This window comes from Peromyscus maniculatus, chromosome 5 (genome assembly GCF_049852395.1).
Source record: "Peromyscus maniculatus bairdii isolate BWxNUB_F1_BW_parent chromosome 5, HU_Pman_BW_mat_3.1, whole genome shotgun sequence".
Lineage (NCBI taxonomy): Eukaryota > Metazoa > Chordata > Mammalia > Rodentia > Cricetidae > Peromyscus > Peromyscus maniculatus.
The window spans coordinates 80,133,685-80,160,042 of record NC_134856.1 but is presented as its reverse complement, the minus strand read 5'-3'; the positions used below and the strand labels follow the sequence as shown (position 1 = coordinate 80,160,042).

At 43.4% G+C, this 26,358-nt stretch overlaps 1 protein-coding gene and 1 pseudogene across 4 annotated transcripts in view; one reads left to right on the top strand and one right to left on the bottom strand.

Annotated features, from left to right (window-relative positions):
* Positions 1 to 26,358, bottom strand: part of Frmd4a (FERM domain containing 4A) — a 749,198-nt gene that overhangs the window by 537,456 nt on the left and 185,384 nt on the right. The gene's annotated exons all lie outside the window — the stretch shown is intronic.
* LOC107399316 (polypyrimidine tract-binding protein 1 pseudogene) lies at positions 3,791 to 23,270 on the top strand (annotated as a pseudogene).

Here is a 26,358-nt window from a genome sequence, read left to right as displayed (position 1 = left end):
CATAAGATAGACTCCCACGTATTGGGATTTAAAGTACCTGTCTTATTTTATATTAATTGATATATAATATGTATGCATCTTCATAGAATATAGGATAATATTCCAATGCATATTTATAATATGATATAATCAATTCAAAGTAACTATCATTTTCAGCTCTCCTCATGTGTGAAGATGTTCAGCATTTCTGTTTCTGCAGCTGGCTTATTTTTCTATCCATGTCTCTCCAGACAGTGAAGCTGCATTTGCTCTGCACTGCAGTTGCTGTGAACACAGCTGGAGGTTGAAGAGGCAGAGCACATCTGCAAGAAAAACCATATGCATGCATCTGGGAAGGCGGCCTGCCCCATAAAGCACTTGCCATGCAAGCCTTAGAGCGTGAGTCCAGATCCCCAGCACACATACAAAAAGCTGGCCATGGTGGTGAGAACCCATAATCCTAGAATTGAAGAGGAGGAGACTGGTGAGTCCCAGGAGCTTGCTGGCCAGATAATCTTGCTGGATCAGTAAACTTCAGGTTAGGTGAGAGACCTTGTCAAAAAAAAAAAAGAAAGGAAAGAAGGAAGGAAGGAAGGAAGGAAGGAAGGAAGGAAGGAAGGAAGGAAGGAAGGAAGGAAGGAAGGAAACATGGAAATTTACAGAGGAAGCTACCCCATGCCAAACTCTTGTCTCCACATGCATAAATACATGTATATGCTCGCACACAAACACACAGGTACACATACACAAACATGTACACATACATTCATCACACAAGTGCACACAGTTGCAGTTCAAAGATGGAACTACTTACTCAATTTTATTTAACGTTGCTAGTATCCCCTGGAAAGAAGGTAGTACTGCCCATTTTAACAATGAAGAAACTGGAGCCAGCAATGAACTTGTTCATTGTCAATTAAGAAAGATGCCACAGTTTACACACATCCGTCCTTCTCTTATTAATTTGTCTCCTGCTTGGCCAGAATGTGTACTTGATATGCAGAATGGACAACACTCTGTGGCTTTCCCCCCCCCCTCTATCTGAAATTCAGCCAACTAGGAATTCATGAAGGTTAGTAACTCATGCTAAGCTATAAATAATTCTCGATTTAATCTCATATATTAATCATACATTCGTATAATTAAATAAATTCAGATTTTCTGATGTTTAGATTTGAGTCCTAGTTCCTTGGTTTACTAACCCTGAATCTTAAAGAACATCATTTATCTTGGGAAGACTTAGATGCCATCTTATGACATAAATAGGTTTGGTGACCTACCCTAGATACCTAATTACTAACTGTGGCTATTTGCAAAGGAAGTAATCCATTCTTGATTTTATGTAACCAGCTTACACATGTTAGAATTCAGCTGGATGTTAAATGGAGGAAACCTGGAATTTTTATCTAGCTCTATTTTAGCACTTGTGGGAATCTAATCTGTTTTATAATTTTTAAAACATCAATTATTTCACCCATGTCATGGTTCAGCTGTGTCAACAAAGCAATATATCAGCATGCTTAGAAAAATGATCAGTAGGTAACAGTATTATTACTTGTATGTGTGTTTCTGCTTTTGAGATAAAAACAGGAAAATGATAATTACTGTATTTAGTTTGTATTTGTACATGGATGTCTATCATCCATCTACCTACCTTTCTATTATCTACCTAGACATATATTTGTTGAGATTTTGGCTTCATGTCTAACATAGAACTCCCAGCTCAGAGTACAGTTGAATAGTAAGAAACACCAAAGATTTCTCAATTAAAATGTCATTCAGCAAAGGACAACTTCTCTTTCTTCTGATGTATCTATTCTAATCAGTGAGCACTTTGGACACACTCTCCATCCATACTGCTTCAGTCCTAGGTCTAGCTGCCTCTGCAGAGGGGTCTAAGCAAGGAAAATGTAATGCACTCTAAGGCTCTCTCAATTCACCTGTTGTTCATTCATCTTCATACAAAGAAATATAGTGGGGAAGTAGCTGTGGTTCCTGACGAGCAACCTGCCTGCCGGGGCTCCAACAAAGCACTCCAGGCTTCTGAGTATATCACTACCAGTTGAACTCCTGGCTACAGGAGAAAACAAAGTTATTTCTGTGACATACTGGAAGCATTATGAAAGTCACATGACATCCCTAGGGAAATACAAGCTTACATGGGACACAGGCAATGCCCTGCCCCAGCTAAGTCAACAGCTAGCCAAGGCAACTTAAGCCTACCTGTGCTGTCAACCCATCCAGGGAACTGAGGTAGTTGTCCAATTTCTACCTATCCTGTGGTGACCTCAGTTTATCATCACATTTCAATTGCATTAAATATATCGCCACATTTGAACTGACTACTAATGACAGTTGTCTGCTAAACGTATGCCTTGGAAATAAGAACCACAAAATTGCCAGGCAGTGGTGGCACACGCCTTTAATCCCAGCACTCGGGAGGCAGAGGCAGGCAGATCTTTGTGAGTTAAGAGGCCACCCTGGGCTACAGAGTGAGTTCCAGGAAAGGCACAAAACTACACAGAGAAACCCTGTCTCAAAAAAAAAAAAAAAAAAAATCTCAAAAAAAAAAAAAAGCCACAAAATTGCCAGTGATGAAACTTTCTGAGATTTGGGTAAAATAACTGAAGGTCAAGAATGGAGAACCCCAGAAATATTCCCATTTCCCTGCTTAAATGATTGTGTGTGAGACTATAAGTCATGCTACTATAGCCCTAGGATGATGTGGGTAGGATGAGGCTGTCCATTGGTGGCTGTTTATGAAGGTATGAGGGTAAGGGTATATGCAGTATCAAATATTGCTACTGTAAGGCCAGGGAGCTGGCTTAGTACATAAAGTGCTTGCTATGCCCAAAAGCCTGACTTCAATTCCCCAGAATGTATGTGAAAAGCCTGAGCAAGGTGATACACACCTATAATCCCAGCTCTAGGGGGGGGGGGGGCAGAGACCAGAGTATTCCTCGGACATAAGCTCCAGGTTCAATGTGAAAACTTGTCTCAAAAAATAAGGTAGAGGGTAATTGAAAAGGTACATCATACACACACACACACACACACACACACACACACACATACACACACACTTACTTCTAGCCAGACTCAGGAAAGAGTATGCCTGAACCATCAACATCATAGGCTGGCTGTATTCAAAACTGACCGCTATATGGAAGTCTTCAAGTTTTTCACGGTCATATTCCGTTTTCATTGCTGCTATGATAAATCACATAAAGACACACATTTTACATCTTACAGTTGCATAAGGCAGAGGCCTGGCATGAGCTCACATCAAGCTGTCAGCTTTAGGGGAGAATGTTTCCAGCTTCCACAGCCACCTCATGACTTGCTTCATGGTCCCTGTCTTAATTTTCGAAGCCAGCGCTGTGGTGTCTCTCTGACCTTCCCTCATCTTCACGTCCCTTTCTCTGATCTTCAACTAGAAAATGCTCCACTCTCCTGAGGTGATGCTATTGGCTATGTACCTGAGCTGGTCATGAGTTCCTGGCAGTCCTCCTGCCTCAGCCCCCCAAATGCTAGGATACTAGGCATGTGTCACCATGCCTTGGTAAGTCCTTAAGCTTAAATATATTTGCAAATTGAAGAAGGCTTTGAGATGCCAATTTAATTAAACGAAGGGTTAAGAATTAAAGGCTAATGATAATTGATAATGATGAAGGGATCATCATTAAGGGAATCAGTGATCTAGTCTTTATTTCATCCATTAGTCCCCATGCTGCAGCAAGAACTGAGATGGTAGTCTATCTTCTGGAAAGGAGGCTTAGTTGTCTGGACATTTAATTGGGCAGCCACGGACATGTCTGAGCGCCTGACCTGCAAGTCCATCCTGGGTGGGAAGATGCTTCCTCGGTGTGGGCAGGCACTATCCAGTTACGGATGGGAGAAGGTAGGGGATAATTTCATTCTCTTTGGATCCTGCTTGCTGCATCCTCCTCCTGCCTTTATATGTCAGAACTCCAGGTTTTGCTACCTTTGGACACTCTAAGACACTCACCAGCACCCTGTCCTCTCCCACGTGTTTGGCCTGAACTGAGTGATTATGATTAACTATTAGCTTTATTGGTCATGAAGCTTCTAAACATGAACTAAGGCCTGTTACTGGCTCCCTGTTTCTCCATATTAACACACTCTGTTGTTAGCCTTGGCAGCCTCTGTAACCACGTGTGCAGTTCCCTTAACTGCCCTCCTGGTTCTTCATACCCTAGTGCTCTGTCCCTCTGGAGAACCTTGGCTTAACTGTTCTTTTTGCCACGTAAGGTAGCATACTGAGTCTGAGTTTTAAAAAGGCTATTCTGGAGAAGCCAGTATCTTCTCTACCACAATGGTCCATGATCTGAAAGCACTCATGTCCTCTATCCATCCATGTACTGTAATGGGAGATATTTCCCCTCCTAGCCCTAAGCACTGTAATGAGCCATCTGGAAACAGTCGGATCAAAACTGCAGAAGCAATTTTACCTGCTGCGTGCTAACCTTGAGAACCCGTTGTTTTTAATCATTCACCTAGAAAACTCTAAAAGGTTCTCCTGAGAGATGCTGTTAGGACAAGCATTAGCGTGTGGCTATGTTCTATGACTGCTTCCCTCTTCCTCCTTAACAACAATAGCTTTCAATGCTTGAGTTTGGAACAACTTTACATGAAATGGTGTTCTAATTTAATGACTAGCTTCCATATTTTAAAAAGCCACTAGGAAGACAGTCAGGCATTTTCCAGACATTCTGCAGGATAATCAGCACTTCAAAAACTATATTTAAGTACATTTTGATTTGTAATGTAAAGCTCTTTGAAACTGCAGAGTGACCACAGTAGTAGCATTTACTATAAAGTGCCTTATTATTTTAAAAAAAAAACCTTATCAGTAGAACTTTTATGGTAATTGTCTTAGTGCATTTATAATTATTTTAAATTAACAATTAGATTTAACAATGAAAAAGTTCCTTTACCTAACTATTTGGTAAGACAATCAGAAAGAATTATTACATTAATCAGGTTAAGAGAGGCTCTGTGGTAACAAGAAGTAAATCCTAATATCTCAAAACTCAAATAAATTTTTTATCATGCAAAGCCTGATATAGCTTAGGTACCCTGACACCATCTCACAACTGTATCACAGGGAAAGCATGACTGAAGAGGTCATGCTAGTTCTTAACTTCCTCAGCTAGAAAGTGATACATGATTTCTTGTAACGAGTGACTAGAAATAGTGACTTGAATAGCCCCCAGTTCAAAGGAGGCTGGGTAATTTAGGGGAGGATATGTATTGCATAACAATTTCCTTCAGAGCTGAAATATTCCATCTTGGACAGAAGTTTATTAAGACTTAGGATGCTCTAAAGCAGTGGTTCTCAACCTGTGGGTCACGACCCTTTTATAGGGGTCCTGTATCAGATTTCCTACATATCAGATATTTACATTATGGTTCATAACATTAGCAAAATTATAGTTATGAAGTAGCAATAAAATGATTTTATGGGGCAGGTCACTACAACATGAAGAACTATATTAAAGAGCCATAGCATTAGGAAGGTTAAGAACCACTGGTCTAAAGGAAATCTATTAAGACTCAGGGAATTCTCAGAGTAGGTTTGTAAAGACTCAGGAAGTTGACAACTCACAAGTCTCAGGAAGTCCCTGAAACCGAAAAGATGTAGAAGGCCCCTCCATCCTCAAGATATATAAGCTTTAAGGGCTGCTAAAGATTCTCCAGCTGGATGATCTACCTCTAAGCCCTGTAGAGAGCTCCAGGGCTCCAGCTTTTGTGTGTTTTCACCCATGCTGGGGTGGGCTTTCAATGATGCAGCTGTCTTTCAGCCATCCATGTTCTTGAGAGTAACTCCCTATGTCTACTTCTGTAAATGATCCCAATAAACTTCACCAAGATGACTTTGGATATCATTATCTCAGTCTGCCATTGGTTTCCATCTGGGTTGAGTAGATGTTTGTTCACATCTCCTCAGGATACAGCAAGAGTCATTTGTTAAGGACCATTTGTTTTTATCACGGTCTCTTGCATCCTTGTCATTCACTTAATTTGCTTTGCTACGAAGGATGAGCAAAGGAGAAAAAAAGGGATCTATATCTAAGTCAACCAAGACGCCTCATCCCAACACCTCCACCCATGTTCTGCCATTTGGCAGCTTTGCAGTTTTCTGAAAGTTAGATCATTTTTCCTCTATCAGACCAAGTTTCGTGAAGTGATCTAGTGTGACTAATTTCCATGAAAGTCATGGAAATTTCAAGGCATGGCACTTTGAAGCCACACCACATGTCTTCCTCTGCTTGCTTTGCCTTTAGATGGCCAATCATGCTGGAACACTCGAAGGTCATTCTCCATAAATGGGCTTGAATTCCACTGTCTCTGAAATGTCTGAAGTTAACACGTGTATCAATTTAATTTACAAAAATTTGACCCAAATAGACACATTGATATTTGAAATTCCATACTGTTTCTTTTTAAAAACATGTCTTCTCTGGGGATTATGAAATAAATGGTTTTGTTATCCTAAAATATGCATATAGTAAATGCCAGTTCTCTGGTCTACAGATGCCCCATTTTTCTGCTCATCTCTGCTCAAACAGTCAACCTTTGTTTCTTAACCATAACATTTACTTTCCATCAAATTCTACAAAAATAGCTTTTCAAATAAAATATTAAAATAGGCAAGTTGAAACAGCTTGGAAAAGGTGAACTTTAACCTTTTCATAGGTTCTGTATGAAGACATGGTAAGAGCCATGACAGAGTCTAATCCTGTTAACCCTGTACCTGCCGCTGTGACTCCAGAGTACCCTTGCTTGTGTTGGGGATCTGGTTGCTCTGGAAAGAACTGGGAAGGAGAATCTGCTCCTTTAAGAAAGCTCATTGGTCTCAAGATTATGACATCATGGAGAAACTGTGATGGTCCAGGCAGTCAATAAATACCTTTGGGCTGGATATGGTGGCACATGTCTTTAATCCCAGCACTTGGGAGATAGAGTCAGGTGGATCTCTGTGAGTCTTCAAGGCCAACCTGGTCTACAGAGTGAGACCCTGTCCCCACAACAACAAAAACACAACAACCAAAAAGCTTTTGAGCTCTTACTAGTTTTGAAAGTTTGACCAGGGCAGGAGAAAATCTGTAGGTTTGGGGAGGAGAATTTAGAGATCTGCCCTTCTGTCTCTTTGATGGTTATGATTACTGTCATTTCCTAAAGATGCACTTCCAGGGTGACATGCATGAATTGATTTTTACAGTTCAAAACAACAGCTGGAGCACAGAGAAACAGGTCACTTTTAAGGTCACACGGTAGTTGATCTACACTTCAAACGTAGTTCAAAATTCTACATCTCTTGCTCTTTTCCACTCCATTATTCTGCCCTAAAAGAGGCATGGTGCACTATGTAGTGATTATATTGTGTACCCTAATAAAATTTGCCTGAAGATCAGAGAACAGAATAAGCCACTATATTAAACACAGAGGCCAGGCAGTGGTAGCACACACCTTTAATCCTAGCACCCAGGAGGCAGAGATCCATCTGAATCTCTGTGAGTTCAAAGCCACCCCAGAATACATGAGATTGACTCAGTGTAGGAGAGAAACAGCCAGGCAGTGGTGGCACACACCTTTAATCCCAGTACTTGGGAATCATATACCTTTAATCCCAGTGCTTAAGATCTCATGTCTTTGCTTGGGAAGCATAAACACCTTTAATTCTAGGAAGTGATGACTGGGTGGAAAAAGGTATATAAGGCACAAGGAGACAGGAACTGGAGGCTTTTTGAGGCTGAGGAGTCCTAGAGGTAAGACATGGCTTGTTCCTTTGTCTCTCTAATCTTTCAGCATTTACCCCAATATTGGTTCTGGGTTTTTTATTATAAGACCATTTTAGAATTTATGTTCCACACTATGAGGCACGGAGAGGCTGTGGAAGACCTGGAAGCATGGAGAGAGGATAAAGGAAGTCATGGCCAGTACCTTGGAAAGCTGCTACAGTTGCCAGCACGTGTGCTTTCAATGCATACTTATGAATGGAACCAGGACTCAGAACTGGGAACTGATGTTCCTGATGTCTTTTTCTATGATTGGAACTACAAGTTGGCAAGGAGGGTCACATTTTAGAAACATGATAACTAACACACGATTGCACCAACAGGATCTTGTCCAGCTCAACTCTAAGTCAAGTGATCACCTGCAGCCTCCATGGATTGCCCAAGCAGGATATACGAGAGCTGTTCCCAAGGGCTACTGGACACTTCTTCTCCAAGCCCCTTTTTCTCCTATTTTGAGTTTCCACAAGAATCCTGAATCATGTCTTATTCCTGCTCCTGGGCTTAGAAATGGAATTTTTATTTCCAGGTTAACTCTGCTTCTTTCTCAATGTTTAGTCTCAGAACATTCTAGAAGGTCTGCTCTATTTCCTACAGTCTTTGGTAGGTTTCCTCCTGTCCTGGTTAAACCTTCAAAACACAGGTCCTAATTCCACCTGCAGGCTGACGCCAGTCTATTCCATCCTGTCTCCACAAGGTCATCTAGCTCCTCCTAAGCGCCTGGCATCTCAGCCCCTCCCAAACAAGACTGGTAGTATAAATCTACTAGAAGTATCTACTGTTGCCATGACATTGTGTTAGGCAGTGTAGATGAACAAAATGTGTTGGGGTGTGAAAAGCATTCTTACTGTGGTGTTTAACCTAAATGTTCAGATACTGTATCTCCATGAACAACCGTGTGGTTGATGTCCTGATAGTCATGTTTCTTGTCCCTGTGACTGAATACACGGCAAGAAGGAATGAAATGGAGGAGTGATTTCTTTGGGTTCAGGGTTTGAGGTGGCAAAGCCCAGCATTGCAGTGAGCTTGACTCCTTACAAGAGGCTATGGCTGCAGTGGACCAGAAACTAGAGAGCTTGGACCAGAACTAGAACTGGGGCTGGGCTATACTGGGACAAGCCTGTCACCACTCCACCCCCTTAGTGACCCACTTCCTATATCTAAATCCTATCTCCTAAAGGTTTCACAACCTCCTTAAATAGCATCACCAGCTGAGGACCAGTGTCCAAACACACGAACCTGCGGGGGACTCTTTGCAACGATCCCACAACAGTGGCCATTTGAATAAGTCTCTGCAAATACATCAGACACTACAAAGAAAGGGGAGAGAGGAGAGGCGAACAAAATGTTCCCAAGAGCAGGGAACGAGGCCAGGCTGCATTTCAGTTGACACTGTTCAAGTTGCTTCCATTTGTTTTGAAGTTTAACCAGACCACAATGCGATGAACTGGTGAGCAAATGTAAACATCTATGAATTTAGGTAAAATTACGTTTTCCCATCAGGAGTCCACTTCTGGTCTTATTGTCATTATCATTATTGTTATTGTTATTCTTTGGGGGTCCTGGGGAGTCTAACCTAGGACCTTGTGCACGCCAGGCAAATGCTCTATCACTGAGCCAGCTCCCCAGCCCCACTCCTGGCCTTTCAACCTGCAATAGAGTAGAGATGGAGAGACCCAGTTATCATATTGACTCTTCAGTATTTGACACTGGTCAAATCACATGACTACTGTAGGGGGTGGTGTTCCCTGCTGAGAAGGAGTATACCATTTTAGTTCATTTGTAAGGACTCTTGGCTCTAAAATTAATGCTAACATTGCTAAGTTTCATGACCACCAGCTTTAGCACACTGGCCATCTCAGGGCACTGAGAGCTCTTGAGAGGTACAAACAGCAGAGAAGCTAATGTGACCAGTTTGACAATCAGGCAGAGTTGGGACTCAATATGGACACTTCCTCTAAGGAGTCTCCCTGAGACCTCCACAAAAGCCACTTGGCACAAATCCTGCCACCCAGCATTTGCTTTCTGACAGCTTCTTGGGAAAGCTATTCAGCGGGAGGAATCCCATTACAGTGTCTTAATGAGGAGGCCCTAGTCTAGAGGCTTTTCAGTTCAGGAACTCAATGTCCTCATTTCAGAATACAAACTTATCCTTTTGGTCCTCTGCTTCTGGCTTCTGTTCCTGCCCTGGAAAGTTCAAAGTGGGATAAAATTGCACAGGAAAAGCCTAGCCTTGGTGTCATGAGGAGGAAAGGGCCAGAAAGAGACTACAGGGGTCCTTGGCCACCACCTGCTTCTTTGAAGTGTTAATCTTGACCTTTCTGATGTTAGTTGTCCCACTCTATCCTCCTATAGTTCCCACTTCTGTGGGGGGTACAGCAGGCATGATGGCTAAGTGATATTCATGGTTGTCTGGAAGGAATGAAAGATACTGCATGCGTTCCTTGCCAAACTCCTGAATCTATATTGAAATCTTATCTCCCAAGACTATTGCATCAGAAGATGGGGCTTTTGGATTATGACCCCTCTCAAAAAAAAAAAAAAAAAGAGGTCCATGTCTCTTACATCATGTGTAGGCACTAACCAGAATCTTCTAGTGATTTGCTTTTGTACTTACCAACTTCTAGACTATGAGAAATAAACACACTCTTTAAGCCATCCCATTTGTAGCATTTTGCTACAATAGCCTATGATGGTTAATCTTGATTGTCAACTTGTGTAAACTGAGAGATGTCTATAATTAATAAGATACCTTCTGAGTGTGTCTGTGGGGCATTTGCAAGGAAGACTGGTGTGTGAGAGCGGAACTAAAAACACAAAGGCCTGCCTTGACTGTGGGCAACATGGTCCAATGTGCTGTCGGACTGAGTTGAATGCAAGCTGGGAAGGGGGGAAGCCAATTGTTGCACACAAGCCCCACCCTTGCCAAGTATATTCATGCACTGCTGTCACTGCCATTGATCGCCTATGGTACAGCTACCAAGGTCTTCAGCCATTCAACCTGGCTCACACCAGTGGATCCAGACAGGGCCTAGGCCTTCAGCTTTGGACAATAGCTGCATCATTGTGTTCCCTCGCTCCAAGGCTTGTAGCTTCTTAGACTATGCACTGGATCCCTGTCTCTGGCTCTCCAGCCTGCAGATGGCTTTTGCTGCTTGTCTGGGAGAGACAGAGGATGCCTTGGACTGAACATGTGCCTTTCCCAACTCGAAAGTCCATGCATTGAAACCCTAACTCCCAACTGAATGAGCCAAGCTAGCAAATCTCCCCATTGTGGATTCTATTGTTTGTGGTCTTCCAGATAACCATGACGAATACATGGCCCAGGTACCTTAGCATGAAGAAATCAGCTTGATGGGGTAGGGAGAGAAGAGAGAGAGAGACACATGGAGAGAGACAGAGATCAAGACAGAGAGACACATGGAGAGGCAGAACCATAGGGAGAGAGGAGAGACAGAGAGAAGGAACCCCTCAGCAAATGAGGAAGACAAGCTCTTCCCCAGCTTCTTTACCCTCACACAGCCCTCCCAGCCTTTCCTCTCTGGAGCCAAGGGTCTGGCACTCTTTCTCTGATGTTGAACTTATGACAAACTGGTGCCCCACATTTCAAGTCCATTTGAAATAAGTGCCCCATTGCCCCAAAAGTAGGGATTGGCCCTGTGAAGTTCTAAGTTTTAGGTCACTTAGGAACTAAATCTAAGGAGTAGTCATCTTTACTTAAACTACCTGGGTAGGAATTTAATAAGTGACCAGTACAGTAACTGCATTGGTTACTTTTCTCACTAACGTGACAAAGTGCCTGTCAGAGAGAGGCAAATTAAGAGAAGAGGGATTTGTTCTGGCTGGAGGCCTAAGAGGATGCGGTCCATCATGGTGGGAAGGCATGGTAGCTGGGGAAGTATGTGTCGTGTAGCTTGGTTAGATCTGGGCAGATCAGGGAGCAGAAAGCTCAGGCAGGAACCAGAGCTGGATCAGACCTTTGACCCTCAAGGTCCACCCCTGCAGCCTCATTGCTGTCTGGTTCCCCAGACACAGCAGCCAATAGGGGAAACTTCCCATTCAAACCGTAACCAACAAACCCCGGTCCCACCTGTCTCTGGCTCCTAAGTGCTGGCATCATCCGTGCATGCTTCCACAGCTGGCTTTAGGGTGTGTGTGATGGTTTGGGGAAACAAAGGCATTTCGCCAACTAAACCATCTACCCCACCCTGCTGGAAGCTTATCTTTCAGAATCCTTTCTTGGAATACACAAGGCTAGTCTCTATTTTTTTTTTTTTTTTTTTTGGAACTGAAGCAAAAGCCCAGAGAAGTGGCATGGGTTCGGTGGCTGTATGGCAAACACTGGAAAAGACTGTCGCTTGCTGGAGTTGGAATGGGATCTTGTATTTTGCAGTACTTAGAGCAGGCAGCACGTCCTTCCCCTCCCAGAGCTCGGCCTGCTCTAATGAAGCAATCCATCTCTTCTTGTCTGACAAATGTTACGGAGGGGACCAGAGCTCAGAGAGGAGGAGAGCAATCTTTTTACTTTCTCTATTTCACTTTTTAATCTTGTGTTCGTAGGAAGAAATATATGGGCTTCTTTCTCCCACTTAATTGTGACTTCATGCCTGGCCTCCTTCCTTTTCTCTCTAGTATTGGGTTTCCTTGGCTCATCACCTGAGGAAAACACAGGCATTTATGTTCTCTAACATAGCTAACTGAGCCAGAGACACTTTTAGGGTGTGCCCACCACTCGGCCTAGCCTACAATGCGATGACCTTGCTCACGCTAATTCCTGGGTACTCAGAGAATGTGGGGCAGATTCGATCCAAGTCCACTGTCTTAGTCTATTTTGTGTTGCTATACCAGAATACCCCAGACTGGCTTCTCTATGAAGAAAAGGTATTCAGGGCTGGTGAGGTAGCTGAGGTGGTAAAGTATCTGGCACACAAGCATGAACATCTGATCCTGAACCTCCAGAACTTATGTTAAAAAAAAAAGCTGGGGATTGTGGGGCACACCACACTGGAGTGGTACACACAGGTGGACACCTGGGACTTGTTGGTCACCAGCCTAACCTAATAAATGAAGCCCAGTGAGGAACCCTGTCTCAGAAATCAAGATGGCTATCTCACCTAAGGAATGATGGCAGAGATTGAGCTTTGATCTCCACACACATGAACACAAACAAGCATGAGCAACATACATACTGTTATATCCCCCACACATGTATACATATGTACATACACACACATGCAGAAAATTTATTTATGTAGCTCACAACTCTGGAGGCTGGCAAGTTTAAGAGCGTGCACCTGCACTAGACCTATAACATCATTTCATAGCTGACTGTGAACGCTGCACGTGAGTCAAGCAAGAGAACGTGAGGATGAGAGCAGGCTACTCTGGCCACCTACTCTCTCAATAACTAATCCATCCCCACAACAATGACATTGATCCTTCAGAAGGCTTCTTCCCTCATCACTTATTCTCCATGGATCCCACCCCTCAACCCTGCTTCACTGGGGTTTGTTTCTAAGCCAGGAATTGAGGGAAAGTGTTCAAACTCACATAACGGTATCAAAGCAAATGATTTCCTATAAGCCATAGGGTTTCTCAACTTTGGTAAAACATAAGTGGAGTCTGTATTTACTGCTCATGATATCTGCTTTCCACACTCTCCACAGAATCATAGAGCCAGGATGGTCTGAATTTAGAGTACAGGTAGGAGTCGGGTAGGGTACCTTGGTAAACCCTCACTTCATGTTCACGTTCCATGTCTGATCTCAATCCTCACAACAACTGGCTGAGAGATGGTCTATGAATTTTCCCACTTTAAAGAAACTGAAGGTCAAAAATGAAAGAACTTATTAAAGGTACTATTATCTTCCAGTCTGGCTCAGTCCTGTGCTTGTAACCACCATGTACCCTTTCTATCTTATGCATGTCACATGTCTTGAATGGGAGGAAGCTGAGTTCCACAGAATACAGACTGTTCACTATCACCAGAATACATCAGTGGTAGAATATGTTGCTCTACCACTGATCTTCTGGTTTCATTTCCATTCCACTATATACACTGAGGAATGCGATGGTGAATGGAAAGTGTGGGAAAGAGCAACTTTGTAATCTAACTTGAGTAGCATTCCACAGGACAATACTGGCTGGGGAAGGGAAGGGCAGGTCAGTGTGGCAGGAAGCTAGACCAGGGCAGGGAGATTGTAGGCCACCTTCCCGGAAGCTCAGCATCAAGGTGATTCTCCCACTTATTAATGTGGTTTTTTGTCACTCTGACCGTAGGTGTGCTCACTGTGAAATTCCTCTTCATTCAAACCCACTAACGGTAAATCCACCACACCATCAATTTGTATAGAAATATTTAAACATGTAAGTTTGTCAAAATTAAACACAGTGGTCATATCCAGACAGAGCTCACTGACTCACAGCTATGGGTTTTGCTCTGGAAGTTATTAAGTCCATTCTATTTTTCCTGTCCAACACTTTGTTTCTATAGAAGTATTTCAACACACTCAGGTCTATGGATTCTAAGGGGCTCTAGGGAAGTGAATTTTGACAAAAGTTCATAGCCAACTCTCATCCCTCATTTGAGAACAATTGAGTTACAAGTTTGATAATTTTTGCTCCTTCAGATAAACCAACCCCAACTACATTTATTATAGCTATGGGGTTGACTGTATATCTTAAGAATTTATATGTTGATGCCTTGGCTCCCCTAACTCACAACATGGCTGAATTTGAGGTAAGGCCTTTAAAAAGAGGTGATGGAGGTGATGAGGTGTCAATGGGGGTGCCTAAGTGGGTCCTGATGCAATCTGATAGGTTTCATTTAAGAAGGAAGAGAACAGAACAGAGATATCTACCCAGAGAATCCATCTGAAGACACTGCAGGAGGATGGCTTTCAGGAAGACAAGAAAAAGGCTTGGAAGAAAATCAGCCTGGCTGACACTCTGATCTCAGACTCCTAGCCTCCAGGGAAGGGAAAAATGAATTTATATTTAGTCTGTTGTGCTTTTATTATGACAGCACTAGCAAATGAATACAGTTTTGGCAAAATGTAGTAGCATCAAATTTACCAATTTGTGTAACAACAGCCAGTAAGCTACATTCTAGAAGTTTCTCTGCTTTCCAGATTAAACTTTGTATCGATTAAACATTCACTGACCATTGTAAGCTATTCCTAGCCATTATTCAATCCAGCTGTCCAGTTCTGAGCCTATATAACCTCTGTTGGTTTGATTCTGATTGATTTGTCACAGATAAGGGACACAGAGCAAGCCAATCAATAATCAGAGGAGCTAAGTATAAGGAAATCCACAAGAGCCTGGAAGTTCCCTTCTCAAGATATTAGGAACAGGTCAAAATGTTTTCAACCTATTAACATTGTGAAATGACATCATCTAGGAGTTAATGCTCAAGAACTATATGACCAGGCTACAAAAACTTACTCCAAATCATATTTTTCTTTTATTTTTTATTAAGAATTTTTTTCATTCATTTTACACACCAATCAAAGATCCTCCTCTTCCCTCCTCCCACCTTCCCAGCCTTACCCCTCTACGCACCCCTTACTCTCTCCTCCACAAGAAGGCAAGGCCTCCCATGGGGAGGCACATCCAATAAAGGCAAGTCCAAACCCTTCTCCCTGCCTCAAAGCTGCACGAGGTGTCCCATCATAGGTAGTGGGCTTTTTGGAGCCCAAATCATAATTTTTAAAGAAAGTTGGTGAGTTTGTATTGGGGCACATCATAACTATCCCTGGTAACATGCGAACCTGGGGCCACAGGTTGGACTCACTCAGTAGACAGTTCCAGGTGAAGCTTACAGTCTACTTAGATAACTCTCTTGCTGGCAGACAAGATTAACTAACAGCTATGAGTCATCCATCCTTCCAGAAGTCTCCAGGCAAGTCTTCTAATAAAATGAGTAACCGTCTCTGCTAAAGCCATGGAGAAGCTGTAGATTAAGTAAGGCTGAAAGGGACAGAGGAGGGAAATAACTCAAACAGCCCCGGCACCAGCTTTGAGGAGACCATCTTTACTTACTAGTCTCAAGGCTAACTGATGAACCAAAGTCCCCCTCGAAAATATTATGGACAACTTCTAGGACAAAATGCAAAATAAAGTACAGTTATCAAACTGACGGGTCAACAGAGCTCAGACCACAGGTCACAGGGGATCCTGGTAACTGGAGAGCAGGTAGGACGGGGTTGATGAGAGCAGGTAGGACGGGGTTGAGGAGAGCAGGTAGGACGAGGTTGAGGAGAGCGGGTAGGAGAAGACAGAGACAAATCTGTTCACTGTCTGATAGACATTCCCCATTACAGAATTCAAAATGAAGGTCTGAGGCACAAAACTGACCCCAGGAACCACCTTCCTTGTTTGGCTGCTCTCAGATTGGCTATTACCCACATGGGCACGTCCCTTTGCTTAGATTCTTCAGCCTGGAGACACAGTTTAAGACATCAGAAAATGTGATTTCTTGAGGTTTGAAATAATATCAACATGCATTCTCCAGAAAGAACTGCAAAAGCTGGAGTCCAAACATGGCCACTGGAGAGTTAAGAGCTTTGTCTTCAAAGGATGCTGGTGGCTCTCATGAGTTTCAGTTTGAGCCAAAAGTGCAAATGCATCAAATCTAAAGGGATTATCACAAGGCAGCATCAGCAGAGGCAGCACTTGCTAAATGTCGTTCACTCAGCATCTTCTTGAAACGTAACTCTCAGCTACTTCTATCCTTGGATTTGGATTTGTACTAAAAGCTACCTTTAATTGAGGAAGATTTTGGGTCCAAATGGTTTCAGATCAAAATGACACCTACCAAGCATTGCAGTTGTTAGAACAGCATTGCCAGTAGCAAAGCTCATCACTGGGAACACCATGACCAAAAAGCAAGTTGGGGAGGAAAGGTTTTGTTGGGCTTATACTTCCATATTCCTATTCATCATTTTTGGAAGTCAGGACAGGAACTCAAGTAGGGCAGGAATCTGGAGGAAGGAGCTGATGCAGAAGCCATGGAGGGGTGCTGCTTAATGGCTTGCTTCACGTGGCTTGCTCAGCCTGCTTTCTTATAGAACCCAAGACCACCAGCCCAAGGATGACACCACCCACCTTGGGCTGGGCCCTTCCTCATTGATCACTAATTAAGAAAATGCCCTACAGCTGGATCTTATGGAGGTATTTTCTCAACTGAAGCTCCTTTATCTCTGATGACTTTAGCTTGTGTCAAGTTGATATAAAACCAGCCAGTACAGGACCTCAGCTCAGAAAACCACATAAATGTTGGGTATATGTGTAGACTCACTCCTAATTCCAGCCTTGAAAGGTAAAGACAGGATATTCCTATAGTAAGTTGTCTGGCCAAACTAGCCATATGGGCAAGCTCTGAGTTTGATTGAGAGACTCCGCCTCATTGAGTAAGGTAGAAGAATGATCATGGATGTTTCCCAATGGCAACCCCAGGCTTCTATATGCACTCTCATGTACATGTGTACACATATTAAAAACTAGCAATGTGCATACACTTGAAAACTTAAAAAAAGAAAGAAATTACATAGCGTATCTAATTATAAGCTCATTTTAATCTTTTATACATATATACATATATATCCATATGTATCCAAACAAGGCAATTTTGTAAGTTGGCTTCATATATTTGTATTCAACAGTTGAGTATTTTCTCTTGTATTCCAACCCATTTGCTCACCGCCTCCTAATGACAAGAATTCCTTTCACCGTGTGTCATGTTGACCTTCATTTGTTTATTTATAACACATGGTGTTTCAATAACTCGGTTGATTCTGTCAATTTGCCCAGGCATTGATTCTGTTTTTATACCACCTAAGTAGATTTTGGAGTTAGACAAAACAACACTGAGCCTAGGCAAATTAACCCCTATGATAACAATAAAAATTAAATATATCTCTTCTTCACTGAGACTCCTAATTGAATTAAGCACTGAGCCAAGGAATGAACACAGATCATCTTGTTTCGACCTTTGGCACATCATGGATAAGTATAGTGTTAGAATCATTTCTCACTTTGTTGAACAGGAAACTGACACTGGGCTAGCTAAGTGACTTGCTGTTGGTCAAACAAATAACTAAAGGCAAGCCCAAAGTGTGCCACTGTATTTACCCTTTTAATTCTCTCAACTGAAAAGTATGGGCAGGAAGCTTCAACTCACAGGACTGTTGTAAAATTTAAATGAGGCTGCATACATCACCGACACCAAAGAGGCTGGGCACAGGAGCTACCCACTTGAGGTTGCTAAGGTGGCCAGTACTGTGACAGTTATTATTACCACTAAAGAGACCATTCTTATGTGAACTTAAAGCCAATAGCACTTCAAAGGTGTTTGTGGTCACTTGAATTTATACCAACAACAACAATGAGACAAATTAATGACCGAGTTTTGTTATTGGCTAAACACATTAGGATGTTTAGCAAAAAATATCTATAAATAGTGATGGTCATTTTATTTGAGACAGAATCTTATAACCAATACTGTTCTGAAACTCACTCTGTAGCCTAAAATAACATTGAATCCATCCATGGCAATCTTCCTACCTCAGTCTCCAAGGAATGGGGGTTACAAAGTGAGCCACCACATCCAGTGGGGTACTAAATGTATTCATGAAGAAGTCATGCCAACTGTGTATGCGGTAGCAATAGATCTCTACTCATCATTTGCCCCTCCCTTCCTAGAAAACTCCTACTCATCCTACCACATGCCCCTCCCCAGTGCTTTTCCTCCTGGGAATTCCTTTTCTTACACCCAGAGGAAAGAGAGCAAAGCCCCCGCCTCTGTAATACAGCAGCACAGCACTAGGTGGTAGTCAAGAGTGGAAAGCATCTTCTAGGAGGTTCATACCTTTGCTCAGCACAGAGTTTGAGCTATAGAAGGTACACAATTAACTGTTTCCTTAATGAAAGAATGCTTTCAATGTGCTAATTTTGAGTTGTTCATAACCTAAATATTTGAGGCTAAATATTGTAGCTCTAGTGAGGGCCAGATGCAGATCATGTAGCTGAGACTATCACAGACCCTTCAAGATGGATGTGTCAGGAGGACTTTGTCTTTCCTTGCCTGCTTGTCTTGGATTCGAGTTCCCCTTTTGTCTGCACAAAGACCTCCCTTGGATTCAGAGTCTCACTGGACTCTAAGCAGTACATGCCCATGGCTGTAGTGTTATTCAGAAGAGATGGTACGGATGGGAAATGCCAGTAAACAAAGCTATCTTGAAGGGAGACATCACTGCACCATAGGAGGCTTTAAGGTGGACTTCCCCTCTAACTGAGTGGACTTGTACAGGATTTCATGCACAAGGCAACTTACAGCCCTTGGTATCACAGAAAGGAGACAAAGTCAGAGGGATACTGGATGGTCACCCATTTCTACAACATTCTAGTGATGAGACCAGGAGATACAAACTGTTTAGGCAGTTTAGGGACAGGGTTCTCTCTTCTTGTCCTTGGCCAGAAAGGGTTTGGTTTTGTCCAGGCCAGGGGCCAGAAATTCCATAAGTACTAGGAGGTTCTAGTTCCCCATCTGGTTTCTTACTATCACTTTATTATTATCTTATAATCCCTTTACACAGCTGCCCAGTGGCTCTATGTGAAGGTGTAGCCAAAATTCCAATCAAGACACTTGGGATAGAGAGGCACACAGACACCTGTAGGGTAGATCAACTGGAGTGACCAGTTCCCCCAACATGCCTCCACCCACATTTTGCCATAAGTCCTATAAAAGCAACTCAATGGCCCCCCCATTCTTGTCCCACGGGAGCTGCACTTGCTTTATCTTAAGCCTCCATCTGTACACCCACAATAAACTTCTTTCTAAACCCTCAGCCTCCCTGTGCTCTGTGAAGCCCATTCCAATTAGCAGCACAAAAACCTGGGACCACTGACACAGCAGAAGTTCTGTGTGGCCATGAGTTTGGCATCCTAACTTGTGAGTTAAGTTCACTGAAGGCTAGAATCCCACTTTCTCCCCATTTCACTATCTGTGAAACCAACAGCAGCAGGTCCACTCACCTGACAATCTGTAAAAGTGGCCATAACATGACTCAAGGCTGGGGATGTAGGATCTATACATAATTCTAGGTGTAAAATATTTCTAGGGCCCAGCACTGACTTATCACATATTAACTCCCTTGTTCTTCCCATTCCTCCAAACCAGCGTTCCTTCTGAGGCCATCTAGTTTGGGGTTCAAGATCAGAGCCAGCAAATTGGAAGTCTATGGATCAGATTTTAAAGTTGCCTCAAGGGTGGTGATGTTTGGGTCTGAACAGGTATAACTAGGTTATATCTAGTGAAAATCATTGGGAGAGGCTGGAGAGATGGCTCAGCAGTTCAGGTTAAGAGTGCTTGCCCCCCTTCTTCCAGAGGACCAGAGTTCAGTTCCCAGCACGCATACCAGAGGACTCACAATATGTAATTCCAGCTCCGAGGGTTCTGGTGCCCTCTTCTGGCCCCTGTGGGCACCCACACACAGGTGGCAGACACTAAATAGAAACCTAAATATAAATAAAAATAAAAACAAATCTTTAAAAAAAATACAGTAGTATAACCATGAAAGAACTTGCATCCCCAAAATATAAGAGCTGAGCAGCATGATGTGAGGACTGTTAAGAGTTTCCACAGACATCACAGGCTGATTTAAGATCAGAAATTTTTCCTGCCCCCCCACCCCCCCACCCCCACCCCCCCACCCCCTGGCCACATTTTTTTTTCATGAAACACTGGAATTCTCACTGGAGTGCCCCCCTCTTCCTCTGCTTGGTAAGTGGATTTGTGGGAGAAAAGATAAAACAAATATTCATTGAATTTTTTTTTTTGCTCAGACTCTCAATTCCATCAAAAAGAGGAAGCATGAACATTTCAGTTTTGATGCAGTTCACACCTAACACTCGTTCAGGTTATCTCAGAAATTCAAACCACAGGAATGATAATATGCTCCCATGTTCCCAGGCAGTCTTGCCAAGCTCTATCCCAAGCGAGTCTTGCAGCATTAACCCCCAGCCTTTACAATTTCTTGATCTAGCATTAACTGAATTTTTTGTAATTTCTCATCATAAGCATAATTTCTTATCAAAAAGCATAATTTCTTGAACTAGGATTAATTCACTTTCATGCTCTTCTCTCTTAATCACTGGCATGGAAAAATAATATGCCAGGAAAAGCACAATGGTCCAAACAGGGAAAGAGCTGCAGGCAAAGGAGAAATCAATCACTCTTCATTCCCTGGCAATCTGGAGCGCACAACCATGCAGAAGTTCAGCACCTGCATTTTCCAGCAAGAGGCTGGAATCACCCCTGCCTCAGATGCTCAGAATTGTTGAAAATGGATTCTTTGGAAGCCTCAGCCTTCCCTAGAATGAAGAAAACGGAAAACCTTTCATCTTGTCTATGTAAAGCAAGCCTAAAAGTCACCTTTAAAAAATTCCCTTTGGGATTACTACACCTCCATTCCACGACCCGCCCCGTGCCAGGTCTTCTCTGTGTGCATCCTCCCAGATGTAGCTGTAAGTGCAAAGCCGGGATCCCACAAGCTCTTGGTGTGTGTCAGCCCTGTCATCAAGAACAGCAGCTCAGCCTCTGCAGCTGCTGGGAACAACAGTGAGAGGTCGAATGGAGACAGTTGTGCAGGAGTCCCCTTCAGAGTCTTTCACATGAGAAGCTGCTCCACAATGTCCCTGAGGGTGAGGTCATCTCTCTAGGGCTGCCCTTCCCCAGGGTCAGCAGCCTCCTCATGCTAGAGGGAAAGAACTGGTCCTTCATCAAGATGGATGCAGAGGAGGTTGTCAACACCATGCTCGGCTACTACAGTCAATGGGGCCCCAGGCTGTGTGAACACCCCCTCTACATTCAGTTCTCCAACTTCAAAGAGCTCAGGACTAACAGCTCAATCAACTAGGTGCATGATCAGGAGGGTGTGCAGGCCATTAACTCTGTGCAGGTGGGAAGCCTGGCCTTGATTGTCCCTGCTGAGGCTGAGAATGTGGGACCAGCCATGGCAGGCTCTGTGCTCAAGGATCATCTTGGAAATTCTGTTCTACCCAGTGACCCTGGGTGCACTGTATCAGATTTTCTCTAAATTCAGTGTCATCCTCAAGATGATCACGTTAATCAGGAACAACCAGTTCCAGGTGCTGCTGCAGCATGCTGATCTGGGAGCTCTCAGCATGCCAAATGGATGACCAGAACACCTACAAGGGCTGCTGCACGCTGCACATCTACTTCCCCAAACTCACCAGCCTCCACCTCAAGTACCGTGACAAGAGCAGACACTCCACTCACCCTAGCCTGCCCTCTGGAGACAGCTAGGGATGTTGGACCTAACCATGGCTGCAGCCTTCTGCCTCTCTGTTCCTAACATCCACAGAGAGCTGACCCCTCTGGCTATCCTATGTGCAGCAGCCGAAGCCACAGCAGTCTGAATTGCCATCCTAGGTATGGTTTGCACTGGGAATTCATCCTGCTGGTTAATAACCTGAACCCTCTAAAGCCTCTTTCTTCTTCTCTACATCTGTGGTGACACACAGTGGGTGACGCTCTTGTTCACCAAGGAGAACACATTGGTGCAGATAGCAGATGGCAGCCAGGCCCAGCTGGCCCTGAGCCACCTGGACAGGCACAAGCTGCATGGGAAGTCAGTGTGCATTACCATGTTGTCAAAGCAGCAGAGTATGCAGCTGCCTGGTGCGGGCCAGGAGGACTAGGGCACTACCAAAGACGACAGCAGCTAACCTCTGTACTGCTTCAAGAAGCTGGGCCCTGAGAACTTCCAGAACACCTTCCCACCCTTGGTTACCCTGCACCTTTCCAATCTCCCACCTTTGGTGGATGAGGAGGACCTCAAGAGCCTCTTCTCCAGCACCAGCAGCACATGGTCAAGGGCTCCAAGCTCTTCCCGAAGGACTGTAAGATGGCACCAACCCAGATGGGCTCTGAGGAGCAGGTGGTGCAAGGCACTGATGGAGCTACACAGCCAGGACAGAGGCGAGGGTGTTGTGTCTGTCCTTCTCCAAGTTTCCCATCTAGGTGCCCGTGGACCCGTGGCAGCCTCCACCATTCCAGAAAAGCCACTTTATAAAGCACCTGAAGTGACCTTACAGACCAGAGGGTTTTTTTTTTTTAGAGAGAGAGTAATTTACCTTTCCCCCCCTTTTACGTTTATCTTGCCGTAGTAGAAAATGGCTTGGGCCACAGAGGCCCAGGCAGGCCCAGCACCGTGCCTTGAGGGACCCACAGTGAAGGCACAGCGGTATCACAGAACACAGCTGCCTTCTCCTACCTTGCAAAACCAGCCTGTGTTGCAGAGCACACCCATCTACACAGGCTCCCCAGGTCTGTCTCTCAAGCTGCAGGTGAGCCTGGTGGTCTGCACATGCTCCGTGGGAGCTGGGGCCACCGCCTCACTCTTGGAGTCAAGTGACATGATGGCCCAGGCCATCCTTAGCTGCTAAGCCTCCTGTGACCTTTGTATTCTATTTGGTACAGTTACCGACACCTGTGCCCAGTAATATTTCCACTTGACCAAATACCTTATTTTTTCCATTTATCTTTTTCCATTTGTGCATGAGATATAGTTTGAAGTAGCTTTTGTAGTGGTGATATGGTGAATGGTATATGTATATTCAAAGCTTCTTTGTTCCTTTCACTCTCTCTACCTTCCTGGTGACCATCTCAAGGTGGGTCCCAGAGTGACCTGCCTCTACCTGACCTGCCTAGAGAAAGAACTCTAAAACCTTCCAGAGGTCCCTGCCTTCAAATTAGGGACTAAAACTTTGTTTGCTGTTCACCTCTGACTCAGCCCAGGTGAGAGACTGATCCCAGAATTTAACTGCCCTTCCCAAATACACACTTCCATGCCCAGTCTGTCTCCATGGGAGGGTGTCCCTGGATCCTGAGGTTCTATGAAAGAGAGGAAAGTATGTAAATATGTATGATTTTCAACCTCTGTGGGATAGAGATTGCACAGCAGTTTTTGAGGTGGCAGATGTATACAACCTTATGGTAACAACCTTAGCCTCAATATTTTTCCAGGGACAGCCCTAATCACATTCCATCTTGTCTGGGATGGTATGTGTGTGTATGGGGAGAGGGTTCATTAAAGCCATTCCATAACCTATAAAATTTTTTATTTGCTATGAAAGAACAGATGAAACCATAAGAACTAGAGGAGGGAGAATCAGGCTACACCAGGAAGCTTCTTGGTGAGGAAGGTCTACAGAAAGCATCAGGCATTCCTACTGAGGAGCTATCCAAAGACCCGGAGGCCTTACTCACATGGCTTGTCACTATAAATAGCATGCTGCTTAGAAAGCATTCTAAGATGTTCTAATGTTCTAGTGTGTTAGGTGGATCCTTAACAGCATTCCAAAAGAGAGAAAGTTCTTCATTCAAGCCCTGTCCATATACAACTCCCTGTGGCTCATTCATGTTCTCAAAGGTCATTGATGTAGACTCACTATGAGAAAAAAGCTCTGTTTCCTTCCTGCTTATGCCTTAGACCTTAGCCCTGGTTTGTCACTTACAAATCACCAACTTCATGTCTGAGTAGGTTATTAGTTAACAGCATCTTTAGCATTTTTTTCTTAGAGACCTATCAATATCTTAAAAGACGATGAACCATAGCCTTTTAACATTCATGCAGTGGCACTACCTGGCACCTTGGACACAGGAATAGTGGTAACCACCATCAACTCTACACGACTGTTCCTTTTGTCAAGATACTTGTCCTTTTGCCAATAAGGAAACTAGTCTGTCTCCTGCCTTGTGTCCCTGTCTTGCTACCGACCCCTCCCCATACTGAAGCAGCATGCTTGACCTTCTCTAGATTGGCTTCTGCCAGTTCCTAGGCTCGTTTTTTGCAAAGACCTGGGAAATAGACAAATTCTAGGTTTGAGAGTCATCAGGTGTTATGATAATTCTGTAATGTCAAAAATAACAAAATAGCACCTAGCCAAGAAGCTCAAAGTGTCTCCTAAACTAACTGCTCCCTAGACTCCCGTGGAGAACTGAGGTGTGCATCCTCCATTCTCAAATCAATTTTCAGGAGAAATTGATTCTCTAAATGAAATGATTTTCTACACTGAAGACGGTGATGGAAAGAGAGGGGCTATGAAGAGAAACGCATCCCCTCTCTCCAGCATTTTCATTGCCATTATTATTTTCTGGGAAATGTGAGAGTGACCTGGGCTGGTTAAAAGGGTAGGTAAGCATCTGGCATAAGGAATCTTGCAGTCCAACTTTATCATAAGGAAGCCATATGATCCTACATTGCTTCCAAATAGAAATTGCCAAATCCTACTCCAGTGTGGGTCCTCATTCTTCCTGGAGCATACAGATGTGGTTTGAATGTAACTGGGACAAAGTGAGAAAGGGAAACATCTGTTCCAATCCAATCCCAACTTAGCATATACCAGGAAATATGCCACATTCTTTGTGGGGTGGTCAGATCCCCCAAAATCCAAGCAAACCATCACGTGTACTAACCTACCCCCAAGAGACTGAGAAAGCAGTGCTGTGCTGTGGAAATGGGACAGCCTTACCTGGCTTCTTCTCATAGGTGTTTACATTAGTCCACCTACTTTTTTTTTTTTTTACATTAGAGATCTATTTATTTATTTAAGAAGACAACATGAGATTGACACTATCAACAGACTTTTAAGTGCCCATTTTGTTCTGTTTTGTTGAGACAGATTCTTGCTTTATGTCAGGCTAGCATTGAATTTACAATTCTCTTGCCTCAGTCTTCTATGAATTGTGAATACAAGTATATACTATCATGCTTGGTGCACAATATTTTAGATTCTATTTACTTGTGTACTGTTTGTTTTTGTGGAGGTGTGTGTGTGTGTGTGTGTGTGTGTGTGTGTGTGTGTGTGTGTGTGTGTTGATGTACACATCTGTGTGGGCATACTTACCTGTGCATGTGCCTATGGAAGCCCGAGGCCACCTTTGGTATTATCCTCTATCACACCCTACATTTTTTTTGAAACAGTTTTTTTCACTAATCCTGAACTTAACTGTTTGCTCTAGGAGCCCATAGCAACTGCCTGCCTCTTCTACCCTACACAGGCGTGGGCCACCATGCACAGCTATTTATGTAGGTGCTGGGGGTCTGAACTTAATGTCCTCTTTCTGAGCAGCAAGCACTTTATCTGCTGAGCCATCTCGCCAGCCTCACATCTGTTTTGTTTCTGCTTTTAAAAAATATCATCCTAATAGATACAAAGTAATACCTGGGTATAGTTTTGATTTATGTTTCCAGTGGTTAGTGATACTGATCATCTTTGAAATACATGCTGGACATATGTCCATTATCCTTAGAGAAGTCTCTTTTTATATCCCCATCCATCTTCAACTGGACTGCTCCTAGTGTTATGACTGCTATTTGATTTGGAGGATTTCTTACATATATTGGATATTAATCACTTATCATCAACATAGCTCTCAATTTTTTCTTCTAATTCTGTGGGCTGCCTTTGACAATACTGGGTATATAAGGGACTTATCTAAGTATAATAAAGTTTATATAAGAAAAGCCCA